This window comes from Lepisosteus oculatus, chromosome 25 (genome assembly GCF_040954835.1).
Source record: "Lepisosteus oculatus isolate fLepOcu1 chromosome 25, fLepOcu1.hap2, whole genome shotgun sequence".
NCBI lineage: Eukaryota > Metazoa > Chordata > Actinopteri > Semionotiformes > Lepisosteidae > Lepisosteus > Lepisosteus oculatus.
Genome location: NC_090720.1, coordinates 3,270,433 through 3,284,631, shown reverse-complemented (window position 1 = coordinate 3,284,631; position 14,199 = coordinate 3,270,433).

The window sequence follows — 14,199 nt, the reverse complement described above, 5'->3', positions numbered from 1 at the left end:
GCCTGCTGAAATGCTCTAAAATATTCACCATTATTCTGCTGTTTTCTTTTTATGACTACATTTATGAATATTCCTATTTTATGTTGCCTAGTAACACAATCAGTATTGTTGCGGAACACTGAATATAAATGTGTCTGCTGTGTGTCATGTCATTCCTTCACACAGCAATTGTATTTGTCTTTCAAGTGAACAGCATTACAAAAGGCATACAGTATATACAGTACACATAACTAAAATGAATTTGAAAGAAATTAAATATTTAAGACACGAAAGTTGAGGTTCAACTTCTAATCATAATAGACAGGCTCTCTATATGTGTGTATTTGAATTAAATAAGATATTGCACATAATATATTGTTAAGATTAATGTATTGTTAAGATGTTTCTTTTTAATTTAGCTAAAATAAAATCTTGAGGATGAACCATTTAGTGTTAGCCCTGTTTCATACCCTCCACAGTGGCTTATACATTTTATATAGGTCTTTTTCAGTTGATTAGAAGCAATGCAAATATATATATTTTGCCATTAGGACTTCAGAATCTAGGATAATAGAACCATTTCTCAAAGGAAGACAAATAATTCTCTTTACTTCCCTCTTCAGCTACTGTGATGGTTGAAGGTTAAATTACCTCGCCACAATGTAAATGCGAGTTGATTATTAACTTTATTTTTCTCAAAGTACATACATATTTAAAAACTAGGAGGCAGCCTAATTTTACATCTTGACTAATGGATAATTACCAGTCAAAATGTTCAGTAATGATGGATGAAAACAACAGCATATTTCTACTCTCACTCAAGAGTGGAATATTTATTGAAAATTTATTGAAAATGTTTTTGCCACTTGAGGTAAGGTCAGGCTTACTACCAAGATAATGTGCTTACAAAAGGGCAACAGAAAATGAATATGACAAACAGGAATAGACTTAGGAATTGACAGAAATGCCACTTGCTTTCCCCTGGATGCCTAATAAATATGTTGCAATTCTTTTGTTACCAGATGAAGATGTTTATGATCATGCTAATTAGTAAAGGAGCCAACTCCAGAGGAGTGAATCAGTGTTAAAGAGTTTCAAGTGACAGTCTGTTTGAGGGAATTGTCACTTGCCAGCTCTGCCTCAGGAGTTTACAAACAAGGAAACAAAAGATTGTAAAAATGGTGGGATTTATTCTTTTCATAAAATACCCCAGAACACGGCAACTGATCAAATTGTTTTTTTTAAATCATGTGCCATGCTTCGAGAAAGCAAGTCCTACTTAATACCTGAACGTCAGCCAAGCACTTAGCAACAGTTGGGAAAAGTTGCATTAAAAATGGCAGCTCTGTCATCTTGGCCAACTGAAGGCCAAGCTTGATTGGAACATGGTAGCCCTTATGCACTGGACGAAGTTTATTAACATTGAGGGAAGTCAGATCAGCAGTGAACGTGAATGGGAGTTTGGGATTTTGCTGTAGAAAATGTTACAGAAGCCATCTGCAGATGTCGTCAAGCTATTTGCCTGAATTCAGATTAATCAGATTTTTTGCTGCTTTGAACCATTGATCACTTTATGCCAGAGAATAAAGGTAAACCTCATGACCTTTGATAATGAATGCAATAAGTGTTATTCTGACCAGAATTCATTTAGAGAGCTGAGTTCAAAATAATGTATTCAATTCAGGGTGAAAATTAAAATGACTCGATTTCCTGTATACTGTATATTGTCTTCATTTTCATTTGAACTGCATCCAAACATTTCTGGAGTTGGCATTGCAGCAGAGCTACACCCAACAGTGAGTTTTATGTACAGGGCTTCCTAATCCAAGTACTCATGGATATCCAATTAGCCAATGATAGCTGATTAGGCTACCTGCATATCTATTGGAGGAAACTGGCATAACTTTGTTTGGTGCAACTTGCCAAGCTAAGGGAACACAAACCTAGCTGTAAGGTTGAGGCTTATAGAACCTCAGTCAAGGAATGAGTCAGGGAGCTGCAGAAAGGATGAAGATGAGTTCAGGAGACACAATAAGTAGACATGGAGAGACGAAGTAGGCCTTCCTCCCAAAGTTCTGTTAAATAGCTCCATAGCTCTTTAAAAGTTTAAGAGGCCATGGAGGTAATTTAAAATCCCCGGGCCTCACAGGTAGCTCAAATGTTAAAGGCTCTCTGAGTACAGGTTGAGCTTAAGGATTCAGATGTCACAGGTTTGAGCCTGCATCACAGTAATAGTCCTGATTGGGATCCTTCAAAGAGTAGAGTAGATTGACCAAATGGCTCTCTTTTGCAACCAATCCTATGAATAGAATTTGTTCAATGTTAGCAGACGTACAGTAAGTCTGGGAATAGATGGCTTGCTGTCTGTCAAACCTCAGACCTCTGCAACGTCCATTATGGTAACAGAGCATTATTGCGGAGCATGTAGAGTGTTAAAATATCAATGACTGAATTGCTCCCAGGCTTGAGGAGCCTGTCTTCCCCTCTTTGTTCCGCTCTCTTTCAGAGCTTGATACCATTAAGCAAAGCTCTATATGCAATTAAAATGCATGCTGACAAAAACACAGAGGAGTGAAAATTCAAGAATCCTCACTGAACAACACCTGAAGGCATCAAATGACACAAATATTACCAAGAGGAACGATTAAGTGTTCCAGTCCAGAGGCCTCCATTCTGTATTGGGTTATAGCATATCGGCTCAACTTTCTTCCTTGTCAATACTTGTCTGAAATTCTTGTTTTTGCAAATTGTCAGGTTCCTTTTTAATTTAAGATAATTTTTTCTATGTTTTATATACAGTATATAGTATATTTTAAGTATTATACAAGCTAAATTTCCACGTCATTGTGCATTTTAGGCTGTAAAAAAACCCAAACGAAATGAACTTGTCAGTTAGGAATCACACCACTTCTAAACTGAATATTCTGTAGTAGCTTAACTCCTATGTACTTTGTACATTTTACCTTGTATACTTACAGAAGCAGAAACATGAGAAATATGTCTGTTTATATATGGTATGTTAATGGTAGTTCAACAATATTACCATTTCCCAGTGAATTTGAAAAAGTTTCAGGTTTTAAAGATATGCATTATAATGTCATAAAAGCATATCGTACTTCCCAGGGTGGCACCTCTTTATATACATTAATCTTGAGTTTGTGAATGGGACATGCTGTCCAATTCTACGACTTCACGTTGTCCTATTGAGTGGTAAAAACTTCTTGCTTAAATGGAAGAATATTTCAAAGCAGGTAGCGACAAGGAGCACTTCAATAATCATGCTTATGTAAAAGCTCGATTTGCTTGCACTGCGATCACCCTTTTGGTACATTGACACAGATTGGATTGCATGCCTGAACACTTATTTTTAATAAGTAATTTTCACTCCGCATATGAAATGTTTATTCAAAAGCTGTTGTTTTTTATTAGAAAGGAAAATATGCATTAAAAATCTCTAACGAGCAAAGGCAGGTAGACTTTTTTATTACGGAATGATGCATCTTATATCATTAACTCTGTACTAGTCATTAATACATGACAGAGGTCTACTGCATAAAATCCATTTTGTATGTAACAAGCAGGGGCATACAAATGATTGCAAAAGTAATTTCACTAGGCAAAGCAACTCAGAACTGCCTTTGATACCTTATTCCGAAGACAAGCATAAACACTTTGCATAAACTTCATGTTTGATGAAGTAAACTGCTTTGCTATGTGCCAGAGAAATGATTGGGCAGTTATTAAGTCAGTAGAGAAATATGAGCTCTTATTTTAATGAAAGAGCACCATCAGTAAAAAAAAATCACAAAACACGAAGAGAACAATCTCATGAAAATTTCATCTTCTCTATTTGTTGGAGAAAATGGCCATGTATTGATAATTGAGACATCTGTCATCTTGACATTAAACAGCACATCCATGGCCCTCTGATTGTATTTTAGTTTTATTTTCCCTCTTTCCCAGCACAGCTAAATTGAAATGATGCTGTAGACTCAGAGACAAACGAAGGATAATAGCCTCCCCATAAGAATGAAAAGAAGGGCTGTGTTTATTAGAAACTCAGGTCTCTGAGATTTTGTTTATTTTCCCTTTTGTGCCCTAAGGGGTTTGCAAGAACACATCTCTCCTGAAACCTTCATCAATGTAGGAGTGGCCACAGAGAGCCGTTAACACGTCATCAGGTTATTTGCCTCAGAGGAGTTGCTGTACTATATGAAATGTATACTTCAATCAAATGCAAACATTATTTAGCATCCTTAGAATATTACACATGGGCACTGCTTTATCATTGAATTGAGACTAAACCAATATTGATGTCTATGTGTGAAGAGATAAACTGGCAATTGTAAAACGAAATGCATGATGAAATGGGCATGCTACCTTTGTGAAGTCCCGCATTCAGGTTTTCATTTTATATTACAGCATTGCTTTTTGGGGGGGTTCAAGTTGGCTGCTCTTACATAGCAGCTGGTTTTTCATAAACTCACTGGTTTTCAGTCTAGATCAATAGCTTTCCTTTTAAAAAAAAACAAATCTTAAAAGAGAATCACAGAGCTCTAATATTTCTCTGTTAACTACTGTAGCTTTCCAAACAAATGCAGAACTGGAAACAAACCACCCACAGACTCCCACACAGAGAGAAATGGTCAGTTTACCTTTTCAATGACCTATTTTTAAAAAACATTGCTTTGGAGAGGCAGGAAAACACTGACACTTTGCATACAGCACATTCAACAGGAGACGTGGCTTTTCCCAGGTTACAAAAATCAAACACTGATTGGTTTAGCTCCAGGACATTGCACTGTAAGATGTTCTATCTGTTGCGTTTTTTTATATCATACAGTATTTGCATTGGTTGTAATAAGAGGTGGTAGAGTTCAACTGGTAGCTCAAAAATCATGGCAGAGCAGAAACTGCAAAAAAGTACAAACAAAACTAAGACCGAGGAAACTGCCTCTGCTTATTTACGGATTTATCCACTTCATAAACAGGTCAAAGCACAGGCAAAATATTTCAATGGCACTTCTTAACTCAAAGGGCTTTGGGGGTCTGGAACAGTCTGCCTAGCCATATTATTGAAGTACATACTTTTGCTTCCTTCATGAAATGACTGAATGAAATCCTTGTATTAATAATCTACGACTATCCAAACAAACAAGCCTAATGGCCTTGTTTTTATGTCAAGGTGCACCGACAAGCAAAAAAAAACAAATACTGGTTTTGTCATTTGTGGATGGTTATATTAGGTCTGCTAAAGGTGGTATTTAATTAAAGTCTCCAGATATCATTGGTTTGATTTATTCAAACAATATGCCTGACCAACAAGTTTGTTTTTCAGCTGGGCTATACAATTAGTGCATACTGTACAAATGGCAGAATTGAAAAATGATGTTGAAACACTGAATCCAACTGCTTAGGTTGAAATATTCTCTTGTTTTACACTACAATCAATTTTACTGTACAATAGGTCTCTCACATTATTTCTTTCTGGAACAAAATTTTCCCTTTAAAACCAAGAATTACCCCTGTCTGCGTTAATAATAAAGCAGATATTATGTACGGGATCCGTCATGAATATGTTTGCCTTATGCTTATATTTCCTATAGAACCAATAATTTTCTAGCAGGCAAAAGGGGCACAAATGCCATTGGGGGTATAGCAAAATTGTTATATGGATTCTATTTGATCTTCACTGTTTTATTTCATGGTAGAAGAATTCAATAATGTAACCATGTGGAACAACACAGTGCTTTAGGCACTGATTAGAGACGAGTTACCCAACCAACTGCACATAAATACAGAGTGCAAATACAATAAATGCAGCCTTTTCACACATACTGTATATACAGTAATTGCACATACTTGTACACCCTTTCCAGTCAGATACAAACACCATAATGGGCTGAGATTTTCTATCATACTGTCCATCCCTGAGTTCTTCAAGTTCGTTGTTTCAACAGATGTGGGGCTTTTATGGAGAATACATTTGGTGCCCGTGGAAATCACACTATGAGCTCACTATAGTAATCCTTTAAAGGTAAAGAAAAATGCTTTAATTTCAGCAGTGAACTCAACTGAAAACCCAATTTCTATGGGTAGAGTTTGTTCAGTAGTCATAAATAACTTGAGGCTGTGGAGATCATTTCACAATGAGGAAAAAACACAGCAAACGTCCAAGTGTTTGGCCTATAATTTCGTACAGTGACCAGAGACTGAATGAGTAATCAGATCCTTAAGGAACAGTATTCAAGGGCATAAACCAGCTTGCGGATTAAGCCTGCCTAGTATCTGCCTTGCGCCTGTTGCTTATTGGGATAACCTCTGTCTTTTTCTATGACGGTGAATTGGACAAAGTGGTTAGAAAATGGATGGATAAGCCAATGTGAAATAGCAACATCCCTGTACTTCTTAAAAGGCTGTATGACTGACAATGTACCTTTTACAAAGACGTCCAGTACAGTTCTAGCAGAAGATTCAAAAAGACGATGGCACTATCAATGCAGGTCATGTGCTGAGCATGGTCAATTCATAGCACCTCAAAAATTCCTAGCACAATCTGAAATGCAATAAACATGTGGCTTATGCTTATAAAAGAGTGGTGCGGTAGCTCTGTGGCTAAGGATCTGTGCCTGTGGCTGGAAGGTTTCTGGTTCATATCCTGCAGCTGACAGAGTTGTCCTACTCCAGTGGGCCCCTGAGCAAGGCCCTTAACCCCAACTGCTCCATGGGCGCTGTATACAGTAAATGGGTGACCCTGCGCTCTGACCCCAAGCTTCTCTCCCTGTCTGTGTGTCACATGGAGAGCAAGTTGGGGTCTGCGAAAAGACAAATTCCTAATACAAGAAATTGTGTACAGCCAATAAAGTGATCATAATCTATAAGATATTTTATTATCATAGGCATATATTGTATGCTATTTTGTATTACATCATTTTGTATGATACAAAACACCAAACAGAATTTATTTTAAATTTGCTTGAGACTTTTTTCTATGTGTTACCACACATAAATGTACTTCACGCCCTCTAGAATCCAGGCTGTCTCTCTTTATGCTGAGCTCAGGCTTGGCATTGATCAATGATTTCATTTGCAGCTGACATCAAATCCAAGCTAATTTAAGGTGCAGCAGGATGTTACTTTAAATGACAACTTTAGTGTACTGTACGTGTCTAAAAAAGAAGGACTAGGCATTAATGTAAGTCTTCTCACTGTGGTGCTGTAATCGCCAGTAATTACTTAATCACTTGCTAAATAAAACTAAAGACGATGCTCCATCGAGCCCAGACCTTCTGCTGTTCTTTGTAAATTGCATCTGTGTGTTAGCCTATGGCTTACATAGTTAATTTGTCTGACACTTGTACATCCAATGTCAAATACAGAGATCACAAATACTTATTTTAATACACATTTAGGTACCTACTGTATTTATGTGGCTGTTTTTTTTTGCCTTCAAGAGTACAGAAGCATTGTTCCTTACAAGAATTTGAACCAGTGACCTTCTGGTTAGGTTTTTCACTTTGCACTGTCTTTTCCAGTTGGTTCTCTCACATGAGTCTCTCTCTGAAATTCATCCTGCACAGCGTGCACACACACACACACACAAAAAGAAAGAAAGAAGAGTCAAATTTGCAGCAAACCATTGATGGTTGGCAGAAAAGCACAATCTACTTCTTCAATCAAAAACATATTGTTCTTAGATCCAGAAAAGATTTTCTATAGAAATTTCCTACAGGTAATGGTTCAGTCAAAATGCTTCAAAATGTTTCCTTTATTCATGGGTTTCATTTTATGGGTTGTAAATGCATTGTAAGAAAGCTATTAAAAGAATGTTCTAAACTGAAGTTTGGATGGAATGAGGACATCCCAGCTATTCTATTTATCTAAAGCTCTAGATATCATATGCAAATGCCTCTTTTGTCTCTCGCGCACCCCTCTTCCACCCGTTGGATAACTCTTCACTCTGTACAGTGGTCCCAGCATCCTTGTCCTGTCAGGACCTCAGCCAAGCAGGTTAATGTCACTATAATCAAATAGTCAATAAACATCTTCAAATGCATCAAATTCTTGAATTAATGGGTGATTCCTCTTGAACACCTAATGTAACTGACACTTTTATTTATACAGTATGTGAGAGTTGTCTTCCATGGTGTAGTAATGTCCATTCCACAGCTAGTAGTAGCCAAGTTAGTGGTTCTCTGTTTATACTCTATGCCAGTTATTCTATTTTTACAATTTATCAAGTATCTCGTTGGTGAAAACAAATTATATTCACAAGCATTGATTTGTCGTTTTACTCATTTTATTATCTTAACAAGTTTCCCTGTTCGGCAAACACAGTGAACCCTACTCTGCATGCCAGATAATTATTAGCATTGTTGAAGTGCACAGCACATTGTTCAGCAGATGTTTACTGAGTGATGTGCCCCTTGGTCATGAAACAATTAAAATTACAATGCAAACAGAAAGTGCGACAGTAGTGCAACTACATTTGGTACATCATGGGAAAAGAAATCTTAAATCACACCATATTTGCCTTGTTTTTTAAACACCTTGGTAAAGTAAAAAAATAACATAAAATAATAATAAAAAATAATAAAAAATAATAAAAAATAATAATTAATATTTATATTGTATTTATTTATTTAAACCTTTTATTAAAATGTCACTAAATGCTTTCACCCCTGGCAGAGGCCAAATACAATATCTAGTCAGTTCTCTGCAACAACAATGCAACAAGTACAGAATATTTCTGATTATTTGACAAGCATAAAGAGGTGGAGGTGAAAGCAGAATACAGATGACATGAAATCTTTTTATTTATGTACAGAAAGTTTAATCTTTATCCAAACTTGTAGTCAAACCTTATTCGTCAGGTTTCACCAAGCTGGCTTTTGAACAGTACATAGCTGTACAGTGCCATGCAGCTATTGTCTCTGGAGCTAGAGTTACACTTTCCTGGCCATATCATTCTGGCAAGTCAAATTTAAGCCTTTTCCTCGTCAGTTTTGCAATTGATGTCATGAGCTTTTATAGTATATCTCACTTTACAACCACATTGGATTTACTGTAAAATAGACCTACTGTAGATACCTCCCAGTCCAGAAATACCAACTAGAGATGTTATTTTTAATAGCGGGGTGAAATATCATGAGAGAAAGTTTTGTATTAAATAGTGTTTCAAAATTTACCCACAGTGTTTTCTTGTTTCTCAAGCAGTCATTTGCTCGATACTGTCATGCCACTAAGTAACATGAATGAAATGGGTTTGAAAGTACAAACATTTTGAAATGCTGATCATGGATTCTTACTAAAACTGAAATTGCATTCCAAGGCATTTTGATTTTATTGTACACACTTCCCTACGCCAGGTAGAATAGTCTTTAAACAAAGATTAAGGCTTTATCAACCACCCGAAGAAACAGCTTCAGATTCTGGAGGGATATAGCTGGTCCTTCCCTTGATAGAACCTTGAGCACAAGGCTGGACAACGCCTTGGACCGTGCTGGCCTATCCTTAATCAGTAAAGGGTACTGTTCAAGCTATTTCTTACATTATTACTGTACGTGAAGGAATGGCTTCTGCTTCTGGGTCACAAGTTTCTGTGTTAAAATTGAAAAAAAACTGAAATTCAGGTATCTAATGTTGATATTAGCCCGTAAGACTCTGCATCAAGGAAAAGCCGACTTCTTGAGCACTGTGGCTTTTTAAACTGTGTTTCAATCGCTGCTCTGTGATACAGTATGCCTTTAAGAGCACGAGCAGAATTAAAAACAACCATGCAAAGTTTAAATCTTTTGCTGGTGACTGCCTCAGCTAACACCATCTCGGCTATAAGAAAAGTGTCAAGGATAACTCCTGAATTAATGGACTTTGGAAGTGTTTACCCCAAGAAATTTCAAATAAATTGAAGATTATTGGATTTGTCTGTGTTGCATGGTCTAATACCTATAATCAGTTCTTTTGGGGGAGTCCATGTATTACCACAACATAAGATAGGATAGTCAGGGATATTGGAATCCCATTGCAAAAAGTGCCTGAAATCCACTGAAGATTATTGTCTGCTTGAATTATTGAAAGCTCGCCCTTCAATCTCAAGAGAACAGTGCCTTAGTGCTAAAACATTTTTAATAAAAGGTTTCAGCTTTCTATAACTGAGGAAATCTTTTTCTGTATGCTGGAACAAGTGAACAATGTGAATACCTCTTCCATGTATCACTGGCAAGTGAGATTTAGTACTGAATTTTAATGAACAATGAAAATTCCTGTTTTTGTCTTCACCTCTTTTCTTAGCACGTATCTCGTTAGCAGATTGAATTCACAATTTAATGTCCCAAATATTAAAATCAAGATGTCTTTGAACTATAACTAAATAAATAGTTTTAAAATACTTCTTCTGTCTCGGTGGGAAACAGCATATCAAGTCATCTACATGAGGGTCAGTTAACAGGGACAGAAGAGTGAACACTGGAGGCACAACATAGGATAGAAAATTCAATTCAATGTATTTTTATATAGCGCCTTTTACCTTGCCCCAAGGCACTAAACAAAGCTAAGAAAATAATACTTTAACTGAAAGTCTCTGGGAGAAAAACAAAGCCACATGAACACAGGGATGCAGAACAGAATGCACACAGAATGCACCACAAGCTGGAATTGAACCCAGAACCCCTGAGCTGTGAGATACTAATGCAAACCACCACACCACCCACTAAAGGATTTAAATAACAGAACAGAAACCTAATTTATGCGCACCTACACATGTACAGTGTTTATTATGGATTTTAGTGCACATTCATTTTCTTGTTCCTCTCTGGACCACCTAATGCAGATCGCTTTGCTGGGTCCCAGCTTCTTGTCGTCTTACTTTCAGTGTCTCTAACTGTAAAAAAAAACAATCTCATCAAGGCTTGGCAACAAGAATGTTGTAGATTCAAAAATAAAATGTTAAAAAATGGGCATGGATTGATGCATTTCGAATGAATCAGACACCTCGACGGGATTAATGCACATCTGAGAATCAATCCTGGGTGTTCAGAATCCTCCATTCATCTTCAAACTCATAAGCATGTCTTAAATATGATTTTCTCTTTTGGGACTGACACAGAAAGAGGCATTTTTCCCTTTCTTGCCTCAAGGGTTTTTTGTTTCATGAAATGCCTCAGAATGAACAAGCGATTGTTATACTAATTTTTATGGATCACTTGTGTAAATTTTGAATGGTATTTTAAATAATGGTATGTTAACATTCCATCAAAAAGGTCATGAACAGAAACTCCTTTTGCTCTTTGCTTTTGAAATGCTTGTTTTCTTACTGATATTTAACTTTTAGTTGGTGCAAATAAATGCACGTTTTATGAAGTCCAAAACTGACCTGAGTACAGTGTAATCCTAAATAAAAACCATATTCAATAAACAAATCCTCAAGCCTGTGAGGCATTTCAGACAAATTCAAGTAAAAACTGACTGCATATCAAATAAAAGCCTAATTAAAAAAATGTAGGATTCTAGAACTGTTATTTGCTTATGTCCACAATACTTAAGATCACATGCATTTAGTATATAAATATATCTGGCCTGCCCCAAGCTCCCCCCTCATTGAACTGGTGAGACACTTTCTCACTGCTCCACCGGAACTGCTGTGTTGTGGGACTGCAGGTGTTTCCATTCTTCACCAATGTGGGGCAAAGCTCTCCGAGGTGGAAAAGAAAAACTATCCTTAGTTATTTTTATTATTTAAAAAAATGCAATAGTTGCCTTTAAACACATTTTCACTTGTACTAAAATTATCTTAAAATAGTGTGCAGACCATACATAATTAGTATTTTGTCATTTCAATTTACTGTATTTAAGGAAATCCTAATGGCTTTTTTTTTAAAGCAACTCCTCGTGTGTTTTCAGGGAATGATGGTAACAAACCTCACAACTGTCCTGAACGGGAGCTACAATCTTGTTTTTATGCTATTTCAGGTCTTGCTCTGTTACTCGATTACTGCTTCTATATGGTTGGAATACCATGTCTAGAGGCTCATCAGGCCAGTGCTCATCCCACTTCCTGGAGCGTTAAGAGGGCTTCTCCTTCTCAGGGTTACCCCTACCACCCCTGGTGCCCAATCAACTGGACTGAAGGCTGTTGGGGTAAGACTCTGGTGTACAATAGCAGTGTCTTTCACAAGGGACCCCAACCTGCAGTCTTCCAGTTTGCAGTCCAAACCCCTAAATAGTACTCTGTGTGCTTCACTGGATCTTTTTTTCACACTGGAGCATGGCATCGTGGCAGAGCTACTGAAGACAGGGCAGAATGGAGAAAAAAGAGCCCTAGTACAGCTCTTCATGGAATGGGGCTCCTCACGTAGCTAACCAGCCTGCCTGCACATGTCTAGGAAACAGTAATCATACAAAAGAGCCAGACTCCCCACAGAAGGTACTTCAGTCAAGATTTGGATCCTGATTTCTTACTGGAGCGCTGTACATTCTGAACAATGACATGTAATTAATGTAGATTTATTTAACATAATATCCCCTGATTGAAATTCTACTTTTTTAATTAGAAATCCTAACATTTTGCATTCCTTTTGAGTTGCTTCCCTAGATAGTGATGAATGGGTGGTGAAGAGGTATAATACTGGCACTTGTTTAAGGGTAAGGCAGATAAAGAGAAATTCTAAAAGGCTACCCAGCTGCGTACCATTTCAAGCAGCACTTTAGACCATCAATAAAGAACTAGTTCCATCCCTTTAATTTTAGGCTTTTTTTTTTTGCTTCCAGGCTCATGCTGAGCTGCAAACAATAAGAAATGTCAGGTTATGAATCAAAGTCACATACCAGCAATTTGAATTAACAAAAAATGTACAAGAAAAACAAACTCTTTACTGCTTAACAAAGAATTGCAAACAACTTGAAATGTCTAATATTTCATCTCTTCCCTGGAAACACACTATGGTGCCATCCTGTGCTGAGTTGACAGGAAGACAAGCTTGTTGATTTACAGTCCTATACTTTCCATTAGAATTAACATTTTTTTTTCTCCACACAGCATGAAGAATTCTCATAAATCCGTCAACAACGAGTCGATATCGAACTACCCAAAGAAGGATACCAACAGGATGAGATCCATGAAAATGCAACACTGGAATAGTTACAGATGAGTTGAAGCAATGCATCTGAATACAGTACTGTATATTCATCTGTTGAAGTCCTGAATGGAAGTTCAGGACAGGAGACACACCCTTCCACTAACCTGATTATATCTAAATACAAGTGTGCTGGCATTCTACTGTCCCCTGCTACAGTACATCATCTGTATTACACTGGTTACATAGGGTTGGACTTGACCTTACAGCCAGATTGCTGTTCTCTCAATCGTGGCAACTTATCCGTCCCTAATTACCTCCCAAAGCCACGTATCTTTGGGTTTGTCTGAAGCTGCTAAATTTATACACTAGCTAATACATTCAGAGCACATCATTGCTTTTGTAGACGTCATTTTTATGAGGTAACTTTACAAGTTTGCTTTCAGTGGATCGGGACACTTAGTGCAATTGGCTGTTAAAACACAAAGATTATATGTGAATCCCGCGTCCATGAATTGTTACAAATTTGGTTATTTTCAAACGCCATTTGTAAAAGCACACAGTGCCACAGATTATTACGCCATGAAGAGTAATGTAGCGAAGATTCCATCTTGGTAAATGTATTAGATTTATTGTTATTATTACTGCTCTCGCGATCAAGATCAGGCCAATTGCAAGACGCTTCCATATTTTGAATGAAGAAATGCCTCCTGTGCTCAGATTTAAATGGGCTTCCGTGTGATTTGCACTTGTGACCTCTGGTTTGTGTTCAACTGTTAATATTGAAGGAGTTCACTTGGTTGACTTTAACAGTTCCTTTGAATATTGTATAGAAACACATAGAACATTCTGTATGGTCTTTTTCGTTGATGTTTATCTAAATGTAACAGGGCTCTTGGCATTATAGCGTGAGCCTGGTACAGTAGTATAATGTCCAGGAACTCAAATTCTTGCACAGGGTGCATAGCAACAGAGTTTCCTGTTTTTGGAGGGAGACGACGTGTGGTTCGGGGCACGGAGTGTGCCTGAGAAATCGCAATTGCTTCCGGATTGGGAATACTGTACTGTTTGTATCATATATACAGGAAAGCAGATGAGAGATTTATCTTGCTTCGTGTTAAAGTCAATGCACCAAATACTCTGGGTTATT